At 35.0% G+C, this 17223-nt stretch overlaps 4 non-coding genes across 4 annotated transcripts; all 4 read right to left on the bottom strand.

Moving 5' to 3' along the window:
* Positions 1 to 4653: 4653 nt before the first annotated feature.
* Positions 4654 to 4725, bottom strand: TRNAE-UUC (transfer RNA glutamic acid (anticodon UUC)). The gene has a single exon. It is a non-coding gene; the product is annotated as a tRNA-Glu (tRNA).
* A 3758-nt stretch (positions 4726 to 8483) lies between these two features.
* Positions 8484 to 8555, bottom strand: TRNAE-UUC (transfer RNA glutamic acid (anticodon UUC)). The gene has a single exon. It is a non-coding gene; the product is annotated as a tRNA-Glu (tRNA).
* Positions 8556 to 12434: 3879 nt separating this feature from the next.
* On the bottom strand, positions 12435 to 12506 carry TRNAE-UUC (transfer RNA glutamic acid (anticodon UUC)). The gene has a single exon. It is a non-coding gene; the product is annotated as a tRNA-Glu (tRNA).
* A 3862-nt stretch (positions 12507 to 16368) lies between these two features.
* TRNAE-UUC (transfer RNA glutamic acid (anticodon UUC)) lies at positions 16369 to 16440 on the bottom strand. The gene has a single exon. It is a non-coding gene; the product is annotated as a tRNA-Glu (tRNA).
* Between the last annotated feature and the right edge of the window lie 783 nt (positions 16441 to 17223).

Genomic DNA, 17223 nt, shown 5'->3' on the forward strand with positions numbered 1-17223 from the left:
AGCCGTGGGGACATTATAATGTGTGGTTAGACCCAGTATTCGTTAGTAAAGTAGTAGCCCAAGGCTTAGCGGTGGATGCTTTCCTTCCAGTCTTGCGCACTACTAAATTATGGAAGGTTAGCGCAGTTAACCCTCGCGTAGCTTTGCGCGAAATTCAAAACCTGACCAAAACCTTTTAAAATGGAGCTATGCTATCGCTGAAAAAAAAAAAAAATAGCGGCGTAAACGTTGACATTGTATTTATACACAAATATATTTTTCTTATAAATACAAGTATGAATCAAAGTAAAGCTAAACTAGCTAGCTATAGTAATATAAAAAAATGTAATGCAATAAAACATATTGAAAAAGACTGACAATACTGACTCAGAAGCTAACATGATTATCTATAATTTACCAAAACAGAAATCGATTTTATAAATTTTAAGTAACTCAAGTTTTTTAGTTTTGGTGTGTGATTCTCTCATAGAAAAGCCACATCGGACTATCTGACACATCGCGCAAAACTACTCGAGGGATATTTGCGCTACACGTAATTAATTTAGCAGTGTAAGACTAGAGGGAAGTCAGCCAGTAATCACCACCCACCTCCAAATCTTGGGCTACTTTTTTACCAACGAATAGTGGGATTGATCGTCACATTATAAGGCCCTTATAAAGGGCGAGCATGTTTGGCACGACGGGGATGCGAACCCGCGACCCTCAGGTTACGAGTCGAACGCCTCAACACGCTTGGCTATGCTGGGCCAAAATGATAACTTCCCAAGCCGGGAAGAGAACACGGGCACCCTGGGTGAAAGCCAGGTATCCTAGCCACTAGAACACATGCGATGTATATTTTTTATTACATACTATACTTTTTGGCTCCTTCAAAACAGAAAAAGCAGGAGTGCGCGCAAGAAACCATATTTATTTGAGGGGTGTAGACGACAAAAGTATGGGAAACACTGTCCCATCTATCGGCCAGTGAAATCATGACTTGCTTACTAGAGTCAAAAAACATTATTACACATTAGAAATTACATTGCCCAATAAAACTGATACATTTTTGTTATTTTGCAATCTGTAATATTTTGCCCCAAATACAGTATCGTATATAAAACTCAAAGCGGATTAATGACAGACAGATATCATTCAATTAACACAAAAGTGCGGGTAAATCGTATGTCAAGTGAATTGGGATCTACTGGGAGAGGGTATACATTAGGACCACGTAATGGAGGAGAAGGTGACATTCTTAAGAAATGTCATCAACAGTTCTGTTTTCTAAATCCCACGAGCCCAATTATCTCCAGTCATGCAATACTGAATATGACAAAAGAGATTCAAGCTTCTCACCCACATTCCACTTCTTGTGCTTACAAGAGCATATTAAATTATGCAAGTTCTAAAGGTTCCACACTGAACATCAGATGAATGGGAACAAGTATGCCAAATATTTGATATGCTCAGCTGATTGTTGTGCTTCTTGATGACGAGAAACCCACTCGAAATAAAAATGTATCTTCAGGTTAAGATGACGTAGTAAGGTCGAAACGTTGTTCTCTCCTTATCAATAAAAGTGTTAATATACATACTACCCATTTTGAAATACGTGATTGTTTTAATACTTCAAGCACGAACCCATAATTACTGAATAAGGTATTGCAATCGATGCTGGAGCCCATTTGCAGCAAGTCTCCTGGACAGAGAGAGTTAAAACCCATCTCGCACCAGATGAAAGACGTTCACAGAAAATGCTATACCAATTGTAACACAACAGATATTATTGATTTTGGAGAAAATACATACAGATAAAAAGTAATCAGTTGGAACGATAGTTTGGACAGGTCTTATAAACCTAGTGTTTGGCCATTACTTTAACTTGATTTCAGAGATCAAACCTCAGTGAGGTGATTTATCTTCCAGGATTGTAATTTTATCGTCAAGCATCAGCTAAATATGAAGTTATGAGCTTGCAACTGATTGATATGGAAGCATTATACTATACTGTACATAATCAGTAACCACCTTATACGAATGAAAGCACTGTTTGGAAGAATCTGGACAACAACTCACAAAATGCTTTCTTTTTAATTGGTTTTAGCTTTTTTTCCTACACATTCGAATATGGATCCAAAGATACTAGGAAAAATTAGTAAACAATTTTGGTACAAAGAGTCCTAGTGATAAAGAAGACATCATCAAAAATGGAAAACCGATGTCACCTTTTAGCTTGACAGAAAGAACAAAGTAGTGCGTTCAAAATTTCAGCGTAAACGAATGTGAGTGTGTGTGTATTTTCTTATAGGAAAGCCGCATCCGGCTATCTGATGAGTCTACCGGGGGGAATCGATAAGTTAATGTGACAGGACACTTGTATAACGCTTGACTTTATTTGCAGAAGTTTTTCTACTGGCCAAGTTTATTATTTTGAAGTAAATTTGGAACCAGGAACTCAAGCGGATTTAATGACTTAAATAAAATGCATAAGGCAATTGAAAGACTTGTAAATTTCTCCAGTCATATATTTTCAACTGTAGGTATAACTAGATTTTTAAAATCCCGGATTGAATTCCAACTAAATAACCATCATTAAATAATGTGAAAATGCGCAATAAAAAGGTGTAGAGGAAAAGAAACATTTTAAAAAGATTAATGGACGTATGATGCCTTATTGAAATCTCATTTAGAGAAATCGAGTGTTTGTTTGTGCCCTGTCAAATAGAATCCAGAATGACTTCATTAATTGTGTATGGGAAGTATTGATGAAGAAAATTAAAAGCAAAATAAGTAATTCTTTGTTTGTGGCTGTTACCTCAAATGAAGCTGTTCGTTGTGCATTAACATTTGTAAACCCCCAAAAACCTATTGCAAATTTCACTACCTTTAGTCACATATCGCACAACACTAGATACATACAAGATAATGTTAAATTAAGTCGATGAATTAAATATTGGGTCAAAAGTTTTTGCGCAAACCTATAATGTGGTAAGCGTGATGTCCATTGAGCTGAATGAGCACGTAGATTGAATTTATTGTTATAATATGTGACGAAGATTGAGGAGTGTTACAGATTCTTTCAAAACTTAAATCGTTCTCTTTATTTCTTTGTGAAATCAGCAAAACATGAGCACCCTTTAGATATCGAAGCAAAGAAAAGATTCCCGAAAGTGGTCGCTATTTGTTGGAATTATAATTACTGACTTGTTGAAACTTTCGTGGTATACAAGGAAGTCGTTGACTTATTTCAAAATATTGTTGATAATTTTGGGAAGTGGAATACTAAAAGCTTTATCTGTACAAAAGCACTTTCATTGGATCTCAGATATTTTGAGTTCAATTTCTTGTTGAATATATTTTGCGGTATTTTCTTCATATGCAAATTTATAGCTGATGTCTTACAGAATAGAATATTTGATACATCCCGTGCTGTATGAATAAAGCAGATTAAATGGCGACAACAACAACAACAAAAAAAGTCAGAAGATTTCAATAAATTTTGGACAGCAGCCAATGGATTATACTCCACCCCCACTAAGTGAATAAGAAATGATTCCGGAGAAGACATTAAAGAACATACATAAAGTTATTTTATGAAATTTTGAATGCAGTTTATAATAAAATAGAAATTTGATTTCAAAGCTTGAAAAGCATTGCATTCCTTGAGCATTTTGACACTAAGAAACGGGAAGAGGTGAAAAAACAGTTCCTGAATTGGTACTAATATCATTGCAAGATGATAATGGAAAATGCTTTGAAAAGTGACGCTGATTTACAAGGAAAACAAACGAATGAATTACTTTATTGTTTGCGAAATGCCAGGTTAGATGCATTTCTGGAACAACTTACAAAGTTGTACGAGTTAGCTTTGATTCTTACAGTCGCCAGTGTCTTAGTTGAGTATTATTTCTCTCATTTAAAAAGAATACAAAGCCCCACTAGAAATGCACAACAACGAGAAAGATTTGCAAGTTTAGTGTTAATTGTGATAGAGAAAAAGCTTCTTAAGAAAATAAAGACTGATGGTTTTTATGAAGGTGTAATAATTTATTCAATCAAAAGGTAAGGAGGGTGGAATTAAGATGTAGATAAAGTAAATATATCTTGTTTTTATTTTTAATTGGACTACAAGTTAATAATTTTATCTTTATTGGACGTCGTGTAATTTATTTTCAATTTTATAATTTACCTTTTATGCTTTCAATTTCTCATCAGGACAAATCACCAAACGCCCCTGAAACTCATTCTCTTGAAACTTGTCCCAAAAGTTGTGTTGAGTGTTAGGAGATAAATGATAGCATAAAATAATGAAAATAGTGTTTATTAACATGTAGTTGTGTTTGAAAGGATTATATGAATTTAGGCAAGGCTCTTACAAATTGATGTTGATTAGTTTTGAATTTCGTACAAAATTACTCGAGGGCTATCTGTGCTAGTCGTCTCTAATTAAGCAGTGTAAGACTAGAAGGAAGGCAGCTAGTCATCATCAACCACCGCCAACTCTTGGGCTACTCTTTTACCAACAAATAGTGGGATTGAGCGTCACACTATAACGCCCCCCACGGCTGAAAGGTAGAGCATTTTTGGGGCGACGGGGATGCGAACACGCGACCATCAGGTTACGAGTCGAACGCCTCAACACGCTTGGCTATGCCGGACCAAAATGATAACTTCCCATGCCGGGAATCGAACCCGGGCATCCTGGGTGAAAGCCAGGTATCCTAGCCACTAGACCACATGGGATGTATGTTTTATGTTACTTAATTTTCTTTTTGTCTCCTTCTAAAAAAAACAAAAAAAAAAGGAGAGCGCGCAAGAAACCATTTTTATTTGACGGGTGTAGACAACAAAAGTATGGGAAACACTGTCCCATCTATCGGCCAGTGAAATCATGACTTGCTTACTAGAGTTAAAATCATTATTACACATTAGAAATTACATTGCCCAATAAAACTGATACATTTTTGTTATTATCCAATCTATAATATTTTGATTCAAATACTGTATCGTTTATAAAACTCAAAGCGGATTAATGATAGCAAGATATCATTCAATTAACACAAAAAGTGCGAGTAAATCGTATGTCAAGTGAATTGGGATCTACTGGGAGAGGGTATACATCAGGACCACGTAATGGAGGAGAAGGTGACATTCTTAAGAAATGTCATCAACAGTTCTGTTATTCTAAATCCCACGAGCCCAATTATCTCCAGTCATACAATACTGAATATGACAAAAGAGATTCAAGCTTTTCACCCACATTCCACTTCTTGTGCTTACAAGAGCATATTAAATTATGCAAGTTCTAAGGGTTCCACACTGAACATCAGATGAATGGGAACAAGTATGCCAAATATTTGATATGCTCAGCTGATTGTTGTGCTTCTTGATGACGAGAAACCCACTCGAAATAAAAATGTATCTTCAGGTTAAGATGACCTTCCTAGGTCATATGGTCTTACCATATTCAGTAATTATGGTATTGCAATCGATGCTGGAGCCCATTTGCAGCAAGTCTCCTGGACAGAGAGAAGTTAAAACCCATCTCGCACCAGATGAAAGACGTTCACACAAAATGCTATACCAATTGTAACACAACAGATATTATTGATTTTGGAGAAAATACATACAGATAAAAAGTAATCAGTTGGAACGATAGTTTGGACAGGTCTTATAAACCTAGTGTTTGGCCATTACTTTAACCTGATTTCAGAGATCAAACCTCAGTGAGGTGATTTATCTTCCAGGATTGTAATTTTATCGTCAAGCATCAGCTAAATATGAAGTTATGAGCTTGCAACTGATTGATATGGAAGCATTATACTATACTGTACATAATCAGTAACCACCTTATACGAGTGAAAGCACTGTTTGGAAGAATCTGGACAACAACTCGCAAAATGCTTTCTTTTAATTGGTTTTAGCTTTTTTCCTACACATTCGAATATGGATCCAAAAGATACTAGGAAAAATTAGTAAACAATTTTGGTACAAAGAGTCCTAGTGATAAAGAAGACATCATCAAAAATGGAAAACCGATGTCACCTATTAGCTTGACAGAAAGAACAAAGTAGTGCGTTCAAAATTTCAGCGTAAACGAATGTGAGTGTGTGTGTATTTTCTTATAGGAAAGCCGCATCCGGCTATCTGATGAGTCTACCGAGGGGAATCGATAACTTAATGTGACAGGACAACTTGTTTAACGCTTGACTTTATTTGCAGAAGTTTTGCTACTGGCCAAGTTTATTATTTTGAAGTAAATTTGGAACCAGGAACTCAAGCGGATTTAATGACTTAAATAAAATGCATAAGGCAATTGAAAGACTTGTAAATTTCTCCAGTCATATATTTTCAACTCTAGGCCTAACTAGATTTTAAAATCCCGGATTGAATTCCAACTAAATAACCATCATTAAATAATGTGAAAATGTGCAATAAAAAGGTGTAGAGGAAAAGAAACATTTTAAAAAGATTAATGGACGTATGATGCCTTATTGAAATCTCATTTAGAGAAATCGAGTGTTTGTTTGTGCCCTGTCAAATAGAATCCAGAATGACTTCATTAATTGTGTATGGGAAGTATTGATGAAGAAAATTAAAAGCAAAATAAGTAATTCTTTGTTTGTGGCTGTTACCTCAAATGAAGCTACTGATGCAAGAACCATTTTATAGCTTTCTAGTGTTGTGCGATATGTGACTAAAGGTAGTGAAATTTGCAATAGGTTTTGGGGTTTACAAATGTTAATGCACAACGAACATCAGTAGGTACATACAAGATAATGTTAAATTAAGTCGATGAATTAAATATTGGGTCAAAAGTTTTTGCGCAAACCTATAATGGGGTAAGCGTGATGTCCATTGAGCTGAATGAGCACGTAGATTGAATTTATTGTTATAATATGTGACGAAGATTGAGGAGTGTTACAGATTCTTTCAAAACTTAAATCGTTCTCTTTATTTCTTTATGAAATCAGCAAAACATGAGCACCCTTTAGATATCGAAGCAAAGAAAAGATTCCCGAAAGTGGTCGCTATTTGTTGGAATTATAATTACTGACTTGTTGAAACTTTCGTGGTATACAAGGAAGTCGTTGACTTATTTCAAAATATTGTTGATAATTTTGGGAAGTGGAATACTAAAAGCTTTATCTGTACAAAAGCACTTTCATTGGATCTCAGATATTTTGAGTTCAATTTCTTGTTGAATATATTTTGCGGTATTTTCTTCATATACAAATTTATAGCTGATGTCTTACAGAATAGAATATTTGATACATCCCGTGCTGTATGAATAAAGCAGATTAAATGGCGACAACAACAACAACAAAAAAAGTCAGAAGATTTCAATAAATTTTGGACAGCAGCCAATGGATTATACTCCACCCCCACTAAGTGAATAAGAAATGATTCCGGAGAAGACATTAAAGAACATACATAAAGTTATTTTATGAAATTTTGAATGCAGTTTATAATAAAATTGAAATTTGATTTCAAAGCTTGAAAAGCATTGCATTCCTTGAGCATTTTGACACTAAGAAACGGGAAGAGGTGAAAAACAGTTCCTGAATTAGTACTAATATCATTGCAAGATGATAATGGAAAATGCTTTGAAAAGTGACGCTGATTTACAAGGAAAACAAACGAATGAATTACTTTATTGTTTGCGAAATGCCAGGTTAGATGCATTTCTGGAACAACTTACAAAGTTGTACGAGTTAGCTTTGATTCTTACAGTCGCCAGTGTCTTAGTTGAGTATTATTTCTCTCATTTAAAAAGAATACAAAGCCCCACTAGAAATGCACAACAACGAGAAAGATTTGCAAGTTTAGTGTTAATTGTGATAGAGAAAAAGCTTCTTAAGAAAATAAAGACTGATGGTTTTTATGAAGATGTAATAATTTATTCAATCAAAAGGTAAGGAGGGTGGAATTAAGATGTAGATAAAGTAAATATATCTTGTTTTTATTTTTAATTGGACTACAAGTTAATAATTTTATCTTTATTAGCCGTCGTGCAATTTATTTTTCAATTTTATAATTTACCTTTTATGCTTTCAATTTCCCATCAGGACAAATCACCAAACGTCCCTGAAACTCATTCTCTTGAAACTTGTCCCAAAAGTTGTGTTGAGTGTTAGGAGATGAATGATAGCATAAAATAATGAAAATAGTGTTTATTAACATGTAGTTGTGTTTGAAAGGATTATGTGAATCTAGGCAAGGCTCTTACAAATTGATGTTGATTAGTTTTGAATTTCGTACAAAATTACTCGAGGGCTATCTGTGCTAGTCGTCTCTAATTAAGCAGTGTAAGACTAGAGGGAAGGCAGCTAGTCATCATCACCCACCGCCAACTCTTGGGCTACTCTTTTACCAACAAATAGTGGGATTGAGCGTCACACTATAACGTCCCCACGGCTGAAAGGTCGAGCATTTTTGGCGCGACGGGGATGCGATGCGAACCCGAACGACGCTTGGCTATGCCGGACCAAAATGATAAGTTCCCATGCCGGGAATCGAACCCGGGCCTCCTGGGTGAAAGCCAGGTATCCTAGCCACTAGACCACATGGGATGTATGTTTTATGTTACTTAATTTACTTTTTGACTCCTTCTAAAAAAACAAAACAACTGGAGAGCGCGCAAGAAACCATATTTATTTGACGGGTGTAGACAACAAAAGTATGGGAAACACTGTCCCATCTATCGGCCAGTGAAATCATGACTTGCTTATTAGAGTTAAAATCATTATTACACATTAGAAATTACATTGCCCAATAAAACTGATACATTTTTGTTATTATCCAATCTATAATATTTTGATTCAAATACTGTATCGTTTATAAAACTCAAAGCGGATTAATGATAGCAAGATATCATTCAATTAACACAAAAAGTGCGAGTAAATCGTATGTCAAGTGAATTGGGATCTACTGGGAGAGGGTATACATCAGGACCACGTAATGGAGGAGAAGGTGACATTCTTAAGAAATGTCATCAACAGTTCTGTTATTCTAAATCCCACGAGCCCAATTATCTCCAGTCATACAATACTGAATATGACAAAAGACATTCAAGCTTCTCACCCACATTCCACTTCTTTTGCTTACAAGAGCATATTAAATTATGCAAGTTCTAAGGGTTCCACACTGAACATCAGATGAATGGGAACAAGTATGCCAAATATTTGATATGCTCAGCTGATTGTTGTGCTTCTTGATGACGAGAAACCCACTCGAAATAAAATGTATCTTCAGGTTAAGATGACCTAGGAAGGTCGAAACGTTGTTCTCTCCTTATCAATAAAAGTGTTAATATACATACTACCCATTTTGAAATACGTGATTGTTTTAATACTTCAAGCACGAACCCATAATTACTGAATATGGTATTGCAATCGATGCTGGAGCCCATTTGCAGCAAGTCTCCTGGACAGAGAGAAGTTAAAACCCATCTCGCACCAGATGAAAGACGTTCACACAAAATGCTATACCAATTGTAACACAACAGATATTATTGATTTTGGAGAAAATACATACAGATAAAAAAGTAATCAGTTGGAACGATAGTTTGGACAGGTCTTATAAATCTAGTGTTTGGCCATTACTTTAACCTGATTTCAGAGATCAAACCTCAGTGAGGTGATTTATCTTCCAGGATTGTAATTTTATCGTCAAGCATCAGCTAAATATGAAGTTATGAGCTTGCAACTGATTGATATGGAAGCATTATACTATACTGTACATAATCAGTAACCACCTTATACGAGTGAAAGCACTGTTTGGAAGAATCTGGACATCAACTCGCAAAATGCTTTCTTTTTAATTGGTTTTAGCTTTTTTCCTACACATTCGAATATGGATCCAAAGATACTAGGAAAAATTAGTAAACAATTTTGGTACAAAGAGTCCTAGTGATAAAGAAGACATCATCAAAAATGGAAGACCGATGTCACCTCTTAGCTTGACAGAAAGAACAAAGTAGTGCGTTCAAAATTTCAGCGTAAACGAATGTGAGTGTGTGTGTATTTTCTTATAGGAAAGCCGCATCCGGCTATCTGATGAGTCTACCGAGGGGAATCGATAACTTAATGTGACAGGACAACTTGTTTAACGCTTGACTTTATTTGCAGAAGTTTTGCTACTGGCCAAGTTTATTATTTTGAAGTAAATTTGGAACCAGGAACTCAAGCGGATTTAATGACTTAAATAAAATGCATAAGGCAATTGAAAGACTTGTAAATTTCTCCAGTCATATATTTTCAACTCTAGGCCTAACTAGATTTTTAAAATCCCGGATTGAATTCCAACTAAATAACCATCATTAAATAATGTGAAAATGTGCAATAAAAAGGTGTAGAGGAAAAGAAACATTTTAAAAAGATTAATGGACGTATGATGCCTTATTGAAATCTCATTTAGAGAAATCGAGTGTTTGTTTGTGCCCTGTCAAATAGAATCCAGAATGACTTCATTAATTGTGTATGGGAAGTATTGATGAAGAAAATTAAAAGCAAAATAAGTAATTCTTTGTTTGTGGCTGTTACCTCAAATGAAGCTACTGATGCAAGAACCATTTTATAGCTTTCTAGTGTTGTGCGATATGTGACTAAAGGTAGTGAAATTTGCAATAGGTTTTTGGGGGTTTACAAATGTTAATGCACAACGAACATCAGTAGGTACATACAAGATAATGTTAAATTAAGTCGATGAATTAAATATTGGGTCAAAAGTTTTTGCGCAAACCTATAATGGGGTAAGCGTGATGTCCATTGAGCTGAATGAGCACGTAGATTGAATTTATTGTTATAATATGTGACGAAGATTGAGGAGTGTTACAGATTCTTTCAAAACTTAAATCGTTCTCTTTATTTCTTTATGAAATCAGCAAAACATGAGCACCCTTTAGATATCGAAGCAAAGAAAAGATTCCCGAAAGTGGTCGCTATTTGTTGGAATTATAATTACTGACTTGTTGAAACTTTCGTGGTATACAAGGAAGTCGTTGACTTATTTCAAAATATTGTTGATAATTTTGGGAAGTGGAATACTAAAAGCTTTATCTGTACAAAAGCACTTTCATTGGATCTCAGATATTTTGAGTTCAATTTCTTGTTGAATATATTTTGCGGTATTTTCTTCATATACAAATTTATAGCTGATGTCTTACAGAATAGAATATTTGATACATCCCGTGCTGTATGAATAAAGCAGATTAAATGGCGACAACAACAACAACAACAACAAAAGTCAGAAGATTTCAATAAATTTTGGACAGCAGCCAATGGATTATACTCCACCCCCACTAAGTGAATAAGAAATGATTCCGGAGAAGACATTAAAGAACATACATAAAGTTATTTTATGAAATTTTGAATGCAGTTTATAATAAAATTGAAATTTGATTTCAAAGCTTGAAAAGCATTGCATTCCTTGAGCATTTTGACACTAAGAAAGGGGAAGAGGTGAAAAATCAGTTCCTGATTTAGTACTAATATCATTGCAAGATGATAATGGAAAATGCTTTGAAAAGTGACGCTGATTTACAAGGAAAACAAACGAATGAATTACTTTATTGTTTGCGAAATGCCAGGTTAGATGCATTTCTGGAACAACTTACAAAGTTGTACGAGTTAGCTTTGATTCTTACAGTCGCCAGTGTCTTAGTTGAGTATTATTTCTCTCATTTAAAAAGAATACAAAGCCCCACTAGAAATGCACAACAACGAGAAAGATTTGCAAGTTTAGTGTTAATTGTGATAGAGAAAAAGCTTCTTAAGAAAATAAAGACTGATGGTTTTTATGAAGATGTAATAATTTATTCAATCAAAAGGTAAGGAGGGTGGAATTAAGATGTAGATAAAGTAAATATATCTTGTTTTATTTTTAATTGGACTACAAGTTAATAATTTTATCTTTATTAGCCGTCGTGCAATTTATTTTTCAATTTTATAATTTACCTTTTATGCTTTCAATTTCCCATCAGGACAAATCACCAAACGTCCCTGAAACTCATTCTCTTGAAACTTGTCCCAAAGTTGTGTTGAAAGTTAGGAGATGAATGATAGCATAAAATAATGAAAATAGTGTTTATTAACATGTAGTTGTGTTTGAAAGGATTATGTGAATCTAGGCAAGGCTCTTACAAATTGATGTTGATTAGTTTTTGAATTTCGTACAAAACTAAACGAAGGCAATCTGTTTGTTTTTTTGAATTTCGCACAAAGCTACTCGAGGGCTATCTGTGCTAGTCGTCTCTAATTAAGCAGTGTAAGACAAGAGGGAAGGCAGCTAGTCATCATCACCCACCGCCAACTCTTGGGCTACTCTTTTACCAACAAATCGTGGGATTGAGCGTCACACTATAACGCCCCCACGGCTGAAAGGTCGAGCATTTTTGGCGCGACGGGGATGCGAACCCGCGACGCTTGGCTATGCCGGACCAAAATGATAAGTTCCCATGCCGGGAATCGAACCCGGGCCTCCTGGGTGAAAGCCAGGTATCCTAGCCACTAGACCACATGGGATATATGTTTTATGTTACTTAATTTACTTTTTGTCTCCTTCTAAAAAAAAAACAAAAAAACAGGAGAGCGCGCAAGAAACCATATTTATTTGACGGGTGTAGACAACAAAAGTATGGGAAACACTGTCCCATCTATCGGCCAGTGAAATCATGACTTGCTTACTAGAGTTAAAATCATTATTACACATTAGAAATTACATTGCCCAATAAAACTGATACATTTTTGTTATTATCCAATCTATAATATTTTGATTCAAATACTGTATCGTTTATAAAACTCAAAGCGGATTAATGATAGCAAGATATCATTCAATTAACACAAAAAGTGCGAGTAAATCGTATGTCAAGTGAATTGGGATCTACTGGGAGAGGGTATACATCAGGACCACGTAATGGAGGAGAAGGTGACATTCTTAAGAAATGTCATCAACAGTTCTGTTATTCTAAATCCCACGAGCCCAATTATCTCCAGTCATACAATACTGAATATGACAAAGAGATTCAAGCTTCTCACCCACATTCCACTTCTTGTGCTTACAAGAGCATATTAAATTATGCAAGTTCTAAGGGTTCCACACTGAACATCAGATGAATGGGAACAAGTATGCCAAATATTTGATATGCTCAGCTGATTGTTGTGCTTCTTGATGACGAGAAACTCACTCGAAATAAAAATGTATCTTCAGGTTAAGATGACCTAGGAAGGTCGAAACGTTGTTCTCTCCTTATCAATAAAAGTGTTAATATACATACTACCCATTTTGAATACGTGATTGTTTTAATACTTCAAGCACGAACCCATAATTACTGAATATGGTATTGCAATCGATGCTGGAGCCCATTTGCAGCAAGTCTCCTGGACAGAGAGAAGTTAAAACCCATCTCGCACCAGATGAAAGACGTTCACACAAAATGCTATACCAATTGTAACACAACAGATATTATTGATTTTGGAGAAAATACATACAGATAAAAAGTAATCAGTTGGAACGATAGTTTGGACAGGTCTTATAAATCTAGTGTTTGGCCATTACTTTAACCTGATTTCAGAGATCAAACCTCAGTGAGGTGATTTATCTTCCAGGATTGTAATTTTATCGTCAAGCATCAGCTAAATATGAAGTTATGAGCTTGCAACTGATTGATATGGAAGCATTATACTATACTGTACATAATCAGTAACCACCTTATACGAGTGAAAGCACTGTTTGGAAGAATCTGGACAACAACTCGCAAAATGCTTTCTTTTAATTGGTTTTAGCTTTTTTCCTACACATTCGAATATGGATCCAAAAGATACTAGGAAAAATTAGTAAACAATTTTGGTACAAAGAGTCCTAGTGATAAAGAAGACATCATCAAAAATGGAAGACCGATGTCACCTCTTAGCTTGACAGAAAGAACAAAGTAGTGCGTTCAAAATTTCAGCGTAAACGAATGTGAGTGTGTGTGTATTTTCTTATAGGAAAGCCGCATCCGGCTATCTGATGAGTCTACCGAGGGGAATCGATAACTTAATGTGACAGGACAACTTGTTTAACGCTTGACTTTATTTGCAGAAGTTTTCTACTGGCCAAGTTTATTATTTTGAAGTAAATTTGGAACCAGGAACTCAAGCGGATTTAATGACTTAAATAAAATGCATAAGGCAATTGAAAGACTTGTAAATTTCTCCAGTCATATATTTTCAACTCTAGGCCTAACTAGATTTTTAAAATCCCGGATTGAATTCCAACTAAATAACCATCATTAAATAATGTGAAAATGTGCAATAAAAAGGTGTAGAGGAAAAGAAACATTTTAAAAAGATTAATGGACGTATGATGCCTTATTGAAATCTCATTTAGAGAAATCGAGTGTTTGTTTGTGCCCTGTCAAATAGAATCCAGAATGACTTCATTAATTGTGTATGGGAAGTATTGATGAAGAAAATTAAAAGCAAAATAAGTAATTCTTTGTTTGTGGCTGTTACCTCAAATGAAGCTACTGATGCAAGAACCATTTTATAGCTTTCTAGTGTTGTGCGATATGTGACTAAAGGTAGTGAAATTTGCAATAGGTTTTTGGGGGTTTACAAATGTTAATGCACAACGAACAGCAGTAGGTACATACAAGATAATGTTAAATTAAGTCGATGAATTAAATATTGGGTCAAAAGTTTTTGCGCAAACCTATAATGGGGTAAGCGTGATGTCCATTGAGCTGAATGAGCACGTAGATTGAATTTATTGTTATAATATGTGACGAAGATTGAGGAGTGTTACAGATTCTTTCAAAACTTAAATCGTTCTCTTTATTTCTTTATGAAATCAGCAAAACATGAGCACCCTTTAGATATCGAAGCAAAGAAAAGATTCCCGAAAGTGGTCGCTATTTGTTGGAATTATAATTACTGACTTGTTGAAACTTTCGTGGTATACAAGGAAGTCGTTGACTTATTTCAAAATATTGTTGATAATTTTGGGAAGTGGAATACTAAAAGCTTTATCTGTACAAAAGCACTTTCATTGGATCTCAGATATTTTGAGTTCAATTTCTTGTTGAATATATTTTGCGGTATTTTCTTCATATACAAATTTATAGCTGATGTCTTACAGAATAGAATATTTGATACATCCCGTGCTGTATGAATAAAGCAGATTAAATGGACAACAACAACAACAAAAAAAAGTCAGAAGATTTCAATAAATTTTGGACAGCAGCCAATGGATTATACTCCACCCCCACTAAGTGAATAAGAAATGATTCCGGAGAAGACATTAAAGAACATACATAAAGTTATTTTATGAAATTTTGAATGCAGTTTATAATAAAATTGAAATTTGATTTCAAAGCTTGAAAAGCATTGCATTCCTTGAGTATTTTGACACTAAGAAACGGGAAGAGGTGAAAAATCAGTTCCTGAATTAGTACTAATATCATTGCAAGATGATAATGGAAAATGCTTTGAAAAGTGACGCTGATTTACAAGGAAAACAAACGAATGAATTACTTTATTGTTTGCGAAATGCCAGGTTAGATGCATTTCTGGAACAACTTACAAAGTTGTACGAGTTAGCTTTGATTCTTACAGTCGCCAGTGTCTTAGTTGAGTATTATTTCTCTCATTTAAAAAGAATACAAAGCCCCACTAGAAATGCACAACAACGAGAAAGATTTGCAAGTTTAGTGTTAATTGTGATAGAGAAAAAGCTTCTTAAGAAAATAAAGACTGATGGTTTTTATGAAGATGTAATAATTTATTCAATCAAAAGGTAAGGAGGGTGGAATTAAGATGTAGATAAAGTAAATATATCTTGTTTTTATTTTTAATTGGACTACAAGTTAATAATTTTATCTTTATTAGCCGTCGTGCAATTTATTTTTCAATTTTATAATTTACCTTTTATGCTTTCAATTTCCCATCAGGACAAATCACCAAACGTCCCTGAAACTTGTCCCAAAAGTTGTGTTGAGTGTTAGGAGATGAATGATAGCATAAAATAATGAAAATAGTGTTTATTAACATGTAGTTGTGTTTGAAAGGTTTATGTGAATCTAGGCAAGGCTCTTACAAATTGATGTTGATTAGTTTTTGAATTTCGTACAAAACTAAACGAAGGCAATCTGTTTGTTTTTTTGAATTTCGCACAAAGCTACTCGAGGGCTATCTGTGCTAGTCGTCTCTAATTAAGCAGTGTAAGACAAGAGGGAAGGCAGCTAGTCATCATCACCCACCGCCAACTCTTGGGCTACTCTTTTACCAACAAATAGTGGGATTGAGCGTCACACTATAACGCCCCCACGGCTGAAAGGTCGAGCATTTTTGGCGCGACGGGGATGCGAACCCGCGACGCTTGGCTATGCCGGACCAAAATGATAAGTTCCCATGCCGGGAATCGAACCCGGGCCTCCTGGGTGAAAGCCAGGTATCCTAGCCACTAGACCACATGGGATATATGTTTTATGTTACTTAATTTACTTTTTGTCTCCTTCTAAAAAAAAACAACAAAAAAACAGGAGAGCGCGCAAGAAACCATATTTATTTGACGGGTGTAGACAACAAAAGTATGGGAAACACTGTCCCATCTATCGGCCAGTGAAATCATGACTTGCTTACTAGAGTTAAAATCATTATTACACATTAGAAATTACATTGCCCAATAAAACTGATACATTTTGTTATTATCCAATCTATAATATTTTGATTCAAATACTGTATCGTTTATAAAACTCAAAGCGGATTAATGATAGCAAGATATCATTCAATTAACACAAAAGTGCGAGTAAATCGTATGTCAAGTGAATTGGGATCTACTGGGAGAGGGTATACATCAGGACCACGTAATGGAGGAGAAGGTGACATTCTTAAGAAATGTCATCAACAGTTCTGTTATTCTAAATCCCACGAGCCCAATTATCTCCAGTCATACAATACTGAATATGACAAAAGAGATTCAAGCTTCTCACCCACATTCCACTTCTTGTGCTTACAAGAGCATATTAAATTATGCAAGTTCTAAGGGTTCCACACTGAACATCAGATGAATGGGAACAAGTATGCCAAATATTTGATATGCTCAGCTGATTGTTGTGCTTCTTGATGACGAGAAACCCACTCGAAATAAAAATGTATCTTCAGGTTAAGATGACCTAGGAAGGTCGAAACGTTGTTCTCTCCTTATCAATAAAAGTGTTAATATACATACTACCCATTTTGAAATACGTGATTGTTTTAA

The sequence above is a fragment of the Tachypleus tridentatus genome, chromosome 5 (genome assembly GCF_004210375.1).
Source record: "Tachypleus tridentatus isolate NWPU-2018 chromosome 5, ASM421037v1, whole genome shotgun sequence".
Taxonomy (NCBI): domain Eukaryota; kingdom Metazoa; phylum Arthropoda; class Merostomata; order Xiphosura; family Limulidae; genus Tachypleus; species Tachypleus tridentatus.